We start from the raw sequence: 10,558 nt of genomic DNA, 5'->3' as shown, positions 1-10,558 counted from the left end.
AAGGTCCGAAGCGCCTAGAATCTGGAGCCTAGGGTGTTGGAACTCGAGGCGACGGGCGAACTCGCTTGAGATTGAAAAAAGAGTAAGGCCTTGGTCTCTTTATAAGAGGTTAAATACCAAGAGCCCTCCCCGTAACCGTTCGGGACTCGTCTTTAATCGAGGAAACGTGCTAACGGGGACGGTTGGGTTACCCACGTCCGTGTTGATGAGAATCCCGTAAAAGGGGTACACGATCTCTGCTTTGACAAGGCGTGCCAAGGAAACCGCCTCGCAAAACGTGCTGAGGTGGAAAAGTAAAAACAATTTGAGTAAAGGACTTGGCCGTAGTGTGATGACGCACTGCGGAATACATCAGCAGATTTGATTTGTGTTAATATTATTCTCTCTATGGCAATATGTGGAAACTTATTTTGCAGAGCCGGACACTACTCTTGGTGTTTACAATCTTCTATGAAGGACTTGGAGGAGGAACCCGCCTTGCAATGCCGAAGACAATCTGCGCGCCGGACTCGTCGTCATTGAAGCCTGGTTCAGGGGCTACTGAGGGAGTCCTGGATTAGGGGGTGTTCGGGTAGCCGGACTATACCTTCAGCCGGACTCCAGGACTATGAAGATACAAGATTGAAGACTTCGTCCCATGTCCGGATGGGACTTTCCTTGGCGTGGAAGGCAAGCTTGGCGATGCGGATATTCAAGATCTCCTACCATTGTAACCGACTCTGTGTAACCCTAACACTATCCGGTGTCTATATAAACCGGAGGGTTGTAGTCCGTAGGACATCAACTCCATATTCAACAATCATACCATAGGCTAGCTTCTAGGGTTTAGCCTCCTTGATCTCGTGGTAGATCTACTCTTGTACTACCCATATCATCAATATTAATCAAGCAGGAGTAGGGTATTACCTCCATCGAGAGGGCCCGAACTTGGGTAAAAACATCGTGTCCCTTGTCTCCTGTTACTATCCGGCCTTGACGCAGAGTTCGGGACCCCCTACCCGAGATCCGCCGGTTTTGACACCGACATCCAAGAAACAGCCTAAGCGCCGGCGTCAGCAGCGCTGCTCAAAATCCCGCCAAAACAAATATGGCGATTCCAGCACGGGAGATAATAATACTCTGGAAAGTGCCGAAGAAAACCCCCTCCAGCAAGATTTAGCATAGGAGGATGGAGAAACCAGCCCTCATGAGAGAGCGGCAGACAGATAGGTCGAGGACGATAACTATATGCCTCCCTCCGAAGACGAGACAAGCCTCGTCGACGACGAATTCGTCGTGCCAGAGGATCCCGTCGAGCAAGAGCGTTTTCAACGCAGGATTATGGCCACGGCAAGAAGCCTCAAGAGAAAACAGCAATAGCCAGCTGATCAAGATTTGCTAGTCGACAGATGGACTGAAGTCCTTGCGGCCGAAGAGCATAAACTCGAACGCCCCTCCAAGAGCTACCCAAAGCGCAGGTTGCTACCCCGACTAGAGGAGGAAGCACTTAAACCTGCATCACCTGCACTCGATACGGCCGATCGGCCACCTCGTGGCCGCGACAGAGAGGCCTCTCGGCCCTCCACTCAAGCCGCACCCCGTACCAAGGCACGGGAAAATACACCGGACCTGCGAGATATGTTGGAGGACAAGGTAAGGCAAACAAGATCGATCTACGGATTGCGTGGGCGCCACACGACTCGAGACGGTAGCCTTCATGCCGGCCACAAATTCGGCAGGGCCGAACACAGTAGACAAAGCTCATTGGAGCTACGTCGTGATATAGCCCAGTACAGAGGTGCCGCACACCCACTATGCTACACAGACGAAATAATGGATCATCAAATCCCCGAGGGTTTCAAACGCGTAAACATCGAATCATATGATGGCACAACAGATCCTGCGGTATGGATCGAGGATTATCTCCTTCATATCCACATGGCATGCGGCGATGATTTCCACGCCATCAAATATCTCCCACTCAAGGTTAAAGGACCAGCTCGGCATTGGCTTAACAGCTTGCCAACAGGATCAATCAGTTGTTGGGAGGACCTGGAAGCCGCATTCCTCGACAATTTCTAGGGCACTTATGTGCGACCCCCAGACGCCGATGACCTAAGTCACGTAATTCAGCAGCCAGAGGAATCGGCCAGGCAATTCTGGACACGGTTCCTAACAAAGAAAAATCAAATAGTCGACTGTCCGGATGCTGAGGCCCTAGTAGCCTTTCAAGCACAATATCGGTGACGAGTGGCTTGCCCGACACCTTGGATAGGAAAAGCCGAAATCTATGGCAGCACTCACGACACTCATGACCCACTTTTGCACGGGAGAAGACAGCTGGCTTGCTCGTAGCAACAACATGACCAAGAACCCTGGTAATTTGGATACCAGGGACAGTAGTGGCAGGTCGCGTCGCAACAAGCAGAAGTGCCGCATTAACAGCGACAATGCTGAGGATACGGCAGTTAATGCCGGATTCAGAGGCTCTAAATTCGGTCAGCGGAAAAAGCCATTCAAAAGGAATCCTAGGGGCCCGTCCAGTTTGGACCGAATACTCGACCGCTTGTACCAGATACATGGCACCCCCGAAAAGCCGGCCAATCACACCAACAGAGATTGTTGGGTGTTCAAGCAGGCAGGCAAGTTAAATGCCAAAAATGAAGACAAGGGGCTGCATAGCGATGACGACGAGGAGCCCCGGCCGCCAAACAATAGTGCACAGAAGGGTTTTCCCCACAAGTGCGGACGATGAACATGATATACGCAACCCACGTCCCCAAAAGGGAGCGGAGCGCGCGTTAAGGGACATATACACGGTAGAGCCAGTCGCCCCAAAGTTCAACCCATGGTCCTCCTGCCTGATCACCTTTGATCGAAGGGGCCATCCCACTAGCATCTGTCATGGCGGATTCGCTGCATTGGTTCTAGACCCAATTATGGACGGATTTCATCTCACTAGAGTCCTTGTGGACGGCGGCAGCAGCCTGAACCTGCTTTACCAGGATACAGTGCGGAAAATGGGCATAGATTCCTCGAGGATTAAGCCCACCAAAGCGACCTTTAAAGGTGTAATACCAGGTGTAGAGGCCAACTGTACAGGCTCGGTCACACTTGAAGTGGTCTTCGGATCCCTGGATAATTTCCGAAGCGAGGAGTTACTCTTCGACATAGTCCCATTCCGCAGTGGCTATCACGCACTGCTCGGGCGAACCGCATTCGCCAAGTTCAATGCAGTGCCGCACTACGCATAGCTTAAGCTCAAAATGCCAGACCCTCAAGGAGTAATTACGGTCAATGGGAACACCGAACGCTCCCTTCGTACGGAGCAGCACATGGCGGCCCTTGCAGCGGAAGTACAAAGCAGCCTCTCTAGGCAGTTCTCTAGTCCGTCCATTAAACGACCGGACACCGTCAAGCGCGCCCGGAGTAACCTACAACAAGACCGCCTGGCATGATCCGAGCAGGCGTAGCAATGCGGCCCCAACCCCAGCCCTCGCAAAAAGGCGACGCTAGTGCTTCACATACATAACTACGCTCTAGAAATACCATGGGTACAGGGGGAGGGGCACCATCACGGCACGCCCAAAACATGGCTTCAACCGCACCAGGGGCTGCCTATTTTTTTTAATTTTCTCTTACTTTCAGGATTCCATTCTTCGGAAGGCCTGTTCGGCAGTTCAATTGCCGCACAAACAATGCAAGAACCAGGGAAGCAAACAAGCCGCGCCACATTACGGAACTCCCAGGTGGTCTCTATCACGAGTAGTATACCTGTTTCGCATATCATTCCGCAGCCTGTCCCTGGAGCGGACATGTTAAATAGTCCAACCTTTTGCTTATCGCATTATTTGTATCATTCTGCTTTGATCCCAGCCCTTTTTAATAAATAATGCATAGCTTTTGTCTATTTTTGCATTACTCTTATATATATATATATGTTCTTTAACGACATGTTGCACCCGTACACGTTGGTACGGCCAAAATACGCCAGGGGCTTTAGTACCCCTCAATATGGTGTGAGAAGTCCGAACACTTTAACAAGTGCGGCACCCCGAACTTATAGCATTATATGCATCGGCTCTGAATCATGTCTTGGGTCAATAGTTGGGTTTGCCCGGCTCCAATGTTTTGGTGCCTTACGTTCCGCTATATCGGCTAAGGTAGCACTACGAGGACCACTGCGATTGTGCCCCAGTTGAGCTGGGTCGAGCACCTTAGTGGAGAAAGCTAAAACTGACTGTCATGATGAAGCGAGAGCTGGTCGCTGTTCGAGAGGTTTTTCGAGTCCCTAAAGACTTATGCCGCTTAGAGCGAGGAGTCGGCTCTGTCCGGCCAAGGCGTGGATAGCGCCCCGAACTCGGTCTTCCGAATGCCAAATTATAGAATTCTATGGCTAAGTGAGAGTGTTCACACATTATAGTCCGATTGCCTTGTTCATTGGGCTGAGCACCTCCCTCGAAGGACCCGAACATGGGAAAAAGAGCGTTTAGGTTTATCCCCGAACACCCCAGCACTAGCGACACGGGGGCAGAAGCCGACGACTTGCCATCTCTCAGAATTGATAAACAGCCGCACAGAAGGTAATATTTTAAATTCCAACAGCATTGCTTAGCGCATATGAACAAGTTTTCAGCGCACAGGACAAAACGAGCGAGTTTTACTCAAAAAATACATCCTTGGAACATTCATTCGCCACAAGGCAGGCACCCTTCAGAACATCCTTATAGTAATTCTCGGGCTTGCGATGCTCTTTCCCCGGCGGTGGCCCATCCTTCACAAGCTTCTCAGCATCCAGCTTGCCCCAGTGCACCTTAGCACAGGCAAGGGCCCTATGGGCACCATCAATGTAGACGGAGCGCTTGATGACTTCGAGCCTTGGACAGGCCTCCACCAGCCGCCGCACCAGCCCGAAATAGCTCCCAGGCAGAGCCTCTCCAGGCCACAGCTGAACTAGGAGGCCTTTCATGGCCTGTTCGGCTACCTTGTGGAGCTCGACCAGTTGCTTCAGCTGGTCACTCAGGGGCACGGGGTGTCCGGCCTCAGCATACTGAGACCAGAACACCTTCTCTGTCGAGCTGCCCTCCTCGGCTCGATAGAATGCGGCGGCATCGGACACACTCCGGAGAAGATCTGCGAACGCTCCTGGAGAGCTTCAGATTCGGGTAAGTAACAAGTAACTCACGTTTATGTGTTTGCTTTGCATAAAGAACGCCTTACCCGCCGCTATCTTCTTCACCTCATCCAACTCCTGGAGGGTCTTCTGGGATTCGGCCTTGGCAGACTTGGCATTTTCAATAGCCTCCGCAAGCTCGGACGCTCGCGTCTTTGAGTCAAGCTCCAAACTCTCATGTTTTTTCATGAGAACCTGGAGCTCTTGCCACACCTTGCCAATCTGGGCCTCATACTTCTCCCTCTCGGTGCGCTCCGTGGCCGCCCTCTTCTCGGCCTCGAGCAGCGCTTGCTTAAGGGTCGCCACCTCAGACGTGGCCCGTACAATAGCCACGATAATCCTGTCATTTTTGTAATTGCACCTTTTTATATATATTTAAACAAGGTATTTATTACCTTCATTGTCCTCGAGCTGCTTCTTGGCACGCCCGAGCTCTTGCTCGGACCGCTCGAGGTTCTGCTTTAGCGTGTGCACTTTCGCAGTCAGTGCGGCGGACGCAAGCAGAGAAGCCTGCATACGCATATTGACTCCTTTTTGTTAGACTCCTGCGAATTTTATTTGATCCTCTATTCGGCTTTTCTTCCCGAATGCCAAACAGAGCATCAGGGGCTACTGTCTATGCGGTAATATTATTTACACATTCTTTAACTTACCTCAAAGCCTGTTAAAAGGCTAGTACAAGCTTCAGTCAGTCCGCTCTTGGCGGACTGAACCTTCTGGACCACCGCACTCATAATGGTGCGGTGCTCCTCGTCGATGGAGGCGCCTTGGAGCGCCTCCAACAAATTGTCCGGTGCCTCCGTTGGACGGGGTCACCGGCACGGTGGGCTTGCTCCTCTATGAAGGAGGTCCCCCGCAGGACTCTGGAACCTTTGAAGGTTCCGGAGCGGTGTCCGGCTTAGAGCCGGACTTGGAGCCCTGAGGGGTTTTATCCCCTTTAGTCCTGGAGTACGGGAGGTCACCTTGCGGCGCCTCCAGGACCACCTCCTCCCGGCTTGGAACCTGTTGAGACAACACTTCGGCGTCGTCCGTAGGGCGGGGGGAGGAAGTCGTCGGAAGCGAATTCACATTCGACGAGTCCAGTGAACCGCTCGACGATGCATCGAGCCGGTCTTTGGGTGGGCTGCATAATCGTATTCAACATAAGGGAAAGCTTTGCAATGAAGGAATACTATGAATTACTCTGGTCTCCGGATACTTATGATTTCGCCAGGGGCTTGGCCCTGAGCGGCCACTCTTCTCCGCCGTCGTCGGCGTCAGTGGAGTAGTCCGGGGGAAGGGTTATCCCCTTCTTGGACCCTCCGGCCTCCCCAGAGAGGGCGGCCTTCCTTTTCTTCTCTCCTCCCGCTGGAGGGGGAGAGGTCTCTTCTTCTTCCTCCTCGTCTTCACGGGAGGAATGCACCTCGGAGCCGTCGGACGATGGATCCGACACCTCCTGGCACCGGGCACTCTTTCGAGTCCCCATGGCCTTCTTCATGGCCTTCTTCTCCGGCACCACGTAGGGTGCCGGAACCAGCAGCTTCACCAAGCGGGCTTCAGCTGGGTCTTCGGGCAAGGGAGCCGGACAGTCGATCTGTCCGGACTTCGCCTTCCAACTCTGTCAAAGGTAAGGGAGCTTAGATCCCACATTGAGTTAAACTATGGAAAATTAATACTCTGTAAAAGGTACAAACAACTTACCGCGCTAGCATGACGCTACGCGCTGAATCCGCGATCCTCGGTGGCGGATGCAGGAGCCTCGGCGCCCTTGAAAAGCACCTTCTAGGCATCTTCGTATGTCGTGTCGAAGAGTCTGCTCAGAGTTCGGTGCTGCGCCGGGTTGAACTCCCACAGATTGAAGGCCCGTTATTGACACGGGAGGATCAGGCGGATGAGCATAACCTGGACTACATTGACAAGCTTGAGCTGCTTGTCCACCAGGGTTTGGATGCATGTTTGCAGTCCGGTCACCTCTCCTTTGTTGCCCCACGACAGGCCTGTCTCTTTCCAGGACGTGAGCCGCGTTGGGGGTCCGGACCAGAACTCGGGGGCTGCGACCCACTCAGGGTCGCACGGCTCGGTGAGGTAAAACCACCCCGATTGCCACCCCTTCAGGGTCTCCACAAAGGAGCCCTCAAGCCATAAGACGTTGGGAATTTTGCCCACCATGGCGCCTCCACACTCCGCCTGGTTGCCACGCACCACCTTCGGCTTGACATTGAAAGTCTTGAGCCAAAGGCCGAAATGGGGGCGGATGCAGAGGAAACCCTCGCACACGATGATAAGCGCCGAGATGTTGAGGACAAAGTTCGGGGCCAGATCGTGGAAATCCAGGCCGTAGTAGAACATGAGCCCCCGGACAAATGGGTGGAGAGGGAAGCCCAGTCCGCGGAGGAAATGGGGGAGGAACACCACCCTCTCATGGGGCCTAGGGGTGGGGATGAGCTGCCCCTTTTCGGGAAGCCGGTACGCAATGTCGCTTGACAATTATCCGACCTTCCTCAGTTTTTTGATGTGTCCCTCCGTGACGGAGGAGACCATCCACTTGCCTCCCGCTCCGGACATGGCTGGAGAAGGTTGAGGTGGGAGTGCGGACTTGGGCACTGGAGCTCGAGTGTGCGAGAATGGATAAGCAAGGCAGGAAGAAGGCGTAGGTGAAAAGGTGGATCCTTATCCCCTTATATGGGTGGACGCAACTACGTGTCCCCACCAGCCTGGTAAAACTCGCTTATCTCCAAGCGCCGTAATCAATGGAGCGGTTGGGTTACCCACGCCCGTGTTGATGAGAATCCCGGAATAAGGGGACACGATCTCTGCTTTAACAAGATGTGCCAAGGAAACCGCCTCGCATGACACGCTGAGGTGGGATAATGAAACGACTCGGATAAAGGCTTGGCCGTGGTGTGTCGCACTACGGAATACATCAGCAGATTAGATTTGTGTAAATATTATTCTCTCTATGGCAATATGTGGAAACTTATTTTGCAGAGCCGGACACTATTTTTGTGTTCAAAATCTTCTATAAAGTACTTGGAGGAGGAACCCGCCTTGCAATGCCGAAGACAATCTGCACGCCGGACTCGTCGTCATTGAAGCCTGGTTCAGGGGCTACTGAGGGAGTCCTGGATTAGGGGGTGTTCAGATAGCCGGACTATACCTTCAGCCGGACTCCTGGACTATGAAGATACAAGATTGAAGACTTCGTCCCGCGTCCGGAAGGGACTTTCCTTGGCGTGGAAGGCAAGCTTGGCGATATGGATATGCAGATCTCCTACCATTGTAACCGACTTTGTGTAACCCTAACCCTCTCCGGTGTCTATATAAACCGGAGGGTTTTAGTTCGTAGGACAACATAGACAACAACAATCATACCATAGGCTAGCTTCTAGGGTTTAACCTCTCCGATCTCGTGGTAGATCTACTCTTGTACTACCCATATCGTCAATATTAATCAAGCAGGACGTAGGGTTTTACCTCCATCGAGAGGGCCCGAACCTGGGTAAAACTTCGTGTCCCTTGCCTCCTGTTACCATCCGGCCTAGACGCACAGTTCGGGACCCCCTACCCGAGATCCGCCGGTTTTGACACCGACAATCATTGTCATATAACTCCTCATAATCATCATTTTCGTCCATGGTGGGACATCATATAACAACTTCGTCACTAGTTATAATAACAACTCATCCTCATCATCATCATAGTACTCATAGTCACTACTCCTACTCAGCATCACCATCAAGTCTAAGACATTGTAGTCATATATAATCAACACTAACTAATTGTTCTTAATACTTAGGACCTGCTCCTCTCTCCTAGCTAAAATACCATAAAACAGATAAACCGGTCCTTCACCATAATGAAGAATGGACATAAACCTATCTCCAACTTGTGGCTTGCGCACATTCATTTTGTCTCTAATTTTTTGCGTGTGCGCATTCATCACTTTGCTCCATTCTTTGATTTTGAGCCTTCCATCATTTGAAGAAATCGAGTATGCAGTATGGTAAGCCTCCGAAGGAGTTGGTTGTAAGCTAACCATATGCATATCACCTTCGGTAAATAGCATGTCAGGCAGAACCAGCTTCGGGAGCCTCTGTTCAAAAATGAAATAGTAACATATATAGTTAGCAATGGTTTACTTAAGAATAATGTATGCAATGAAGTTACCATCAGTAACAAAATCTTACCAAGTTTTTAGCAATGAAGTTTTCATCAAGCAATGTATGGACTAGTGGCACGTATCTAGTATAATTTTGGCTGATAGTGTGACTGGTTTTGAAGGCCTCAACATCTTCTATGAATGAGACAAGATAACCTTTCTCCTCACAATGAAGCTTGGAGTCATAGCTGTTGTATGTGTTGTCTACTACCTTCCGAGTATTTCTTGAAGATAAGAAATAAGCTGAAAATTATAAATAAATAAGTTTAGTATGGACGAACACCAAATATTTTTAAATTAATAACATAAATTACTGAACTTAACAAATTAGTTTGACAAACTCACATCTAGGAAAAACTGGAGGCATATCCACATCCACCCAGATGTCGATATTATCATCATCATCATAATCTTCGGGACGAATATCAAATCTTAGTCGCATTCCCTCCTCAAATCCATATGCCTTGCAAAGAGCTTCCCAATTAGAGCAACCGAAATGGGAGCGATCGACCGCATTGTAGAACTTAACCAGAAACTCGTAACCATGTTTAGTTCTTAAGTGAGCCCTCCTCGTCTCCACATTCTCAAAGTCATCCAAACCAAAACCAAGCTTCTCCAATACATATGGTCTAGCATGGAACGGGATGTACTAATCGAATTGAAAAAATCCATAAATTACAGGTTGAACAAAAGAAGCACAAGTGATGATATTAATTACGATGAAATGCTTGTCGTTGCATACCGTACAAACATCGAAGGTCTCTTCCAACTTCACGGTGAAAAACCTATCATTTTGCAGGTGAGGAAACATGTCGCACACACCCCGGTCATCATAGCAGTACCCGCACTCCAGGATCCCATCGTCATCAGATATCTCCTGTGTTCAAAATTCAGAGATTATAACTCGACAGAAAAACCAAAAAAATCCGGCATGACCTTTGCTAAAAAAGGACACATCAAGCGCCTGAAATTTGCCGGAACGGAAATTAATCAACACTCCGGCAAAACATAGGCCACTTATGGATGGTCATTGCATTTCAATGGTTCAAAATATGAAAAAAAATCGAAAATATCTTATATATAATCCTAACACTAATTAAACTAGTTTTATTAACTACTTACTAAATAAACTAGTTTTATTAACTACTTACTAAATAAACTAGTTCTATTAAGCACTTACTAAATAAACTAGGTCCATTAAGCACTTAATATAAATAAGCTAGTTATATTAATCACTTGCTAAATAAACTAGTTACCTACGATTTGTA

This window comes from Triticum dicoccoides, chromosome 2A (assembly GCF_002162155.2).
Source record: "Triticum dicoccoides isolate Atlit2015 ecotype Zavitan chromosome 2A, WEW_v2.0, whole genome shotgun sequence".
Classification (NCBI taxonomy): Eukaryota; Viridiplantae; Streptophyta; class Magnoliopsida; order Poales; family Poaceae; genus Triticum; species Triticum dicoccoides.
This window is presented reverse-complemented; position numbering follows the sequence as displayed.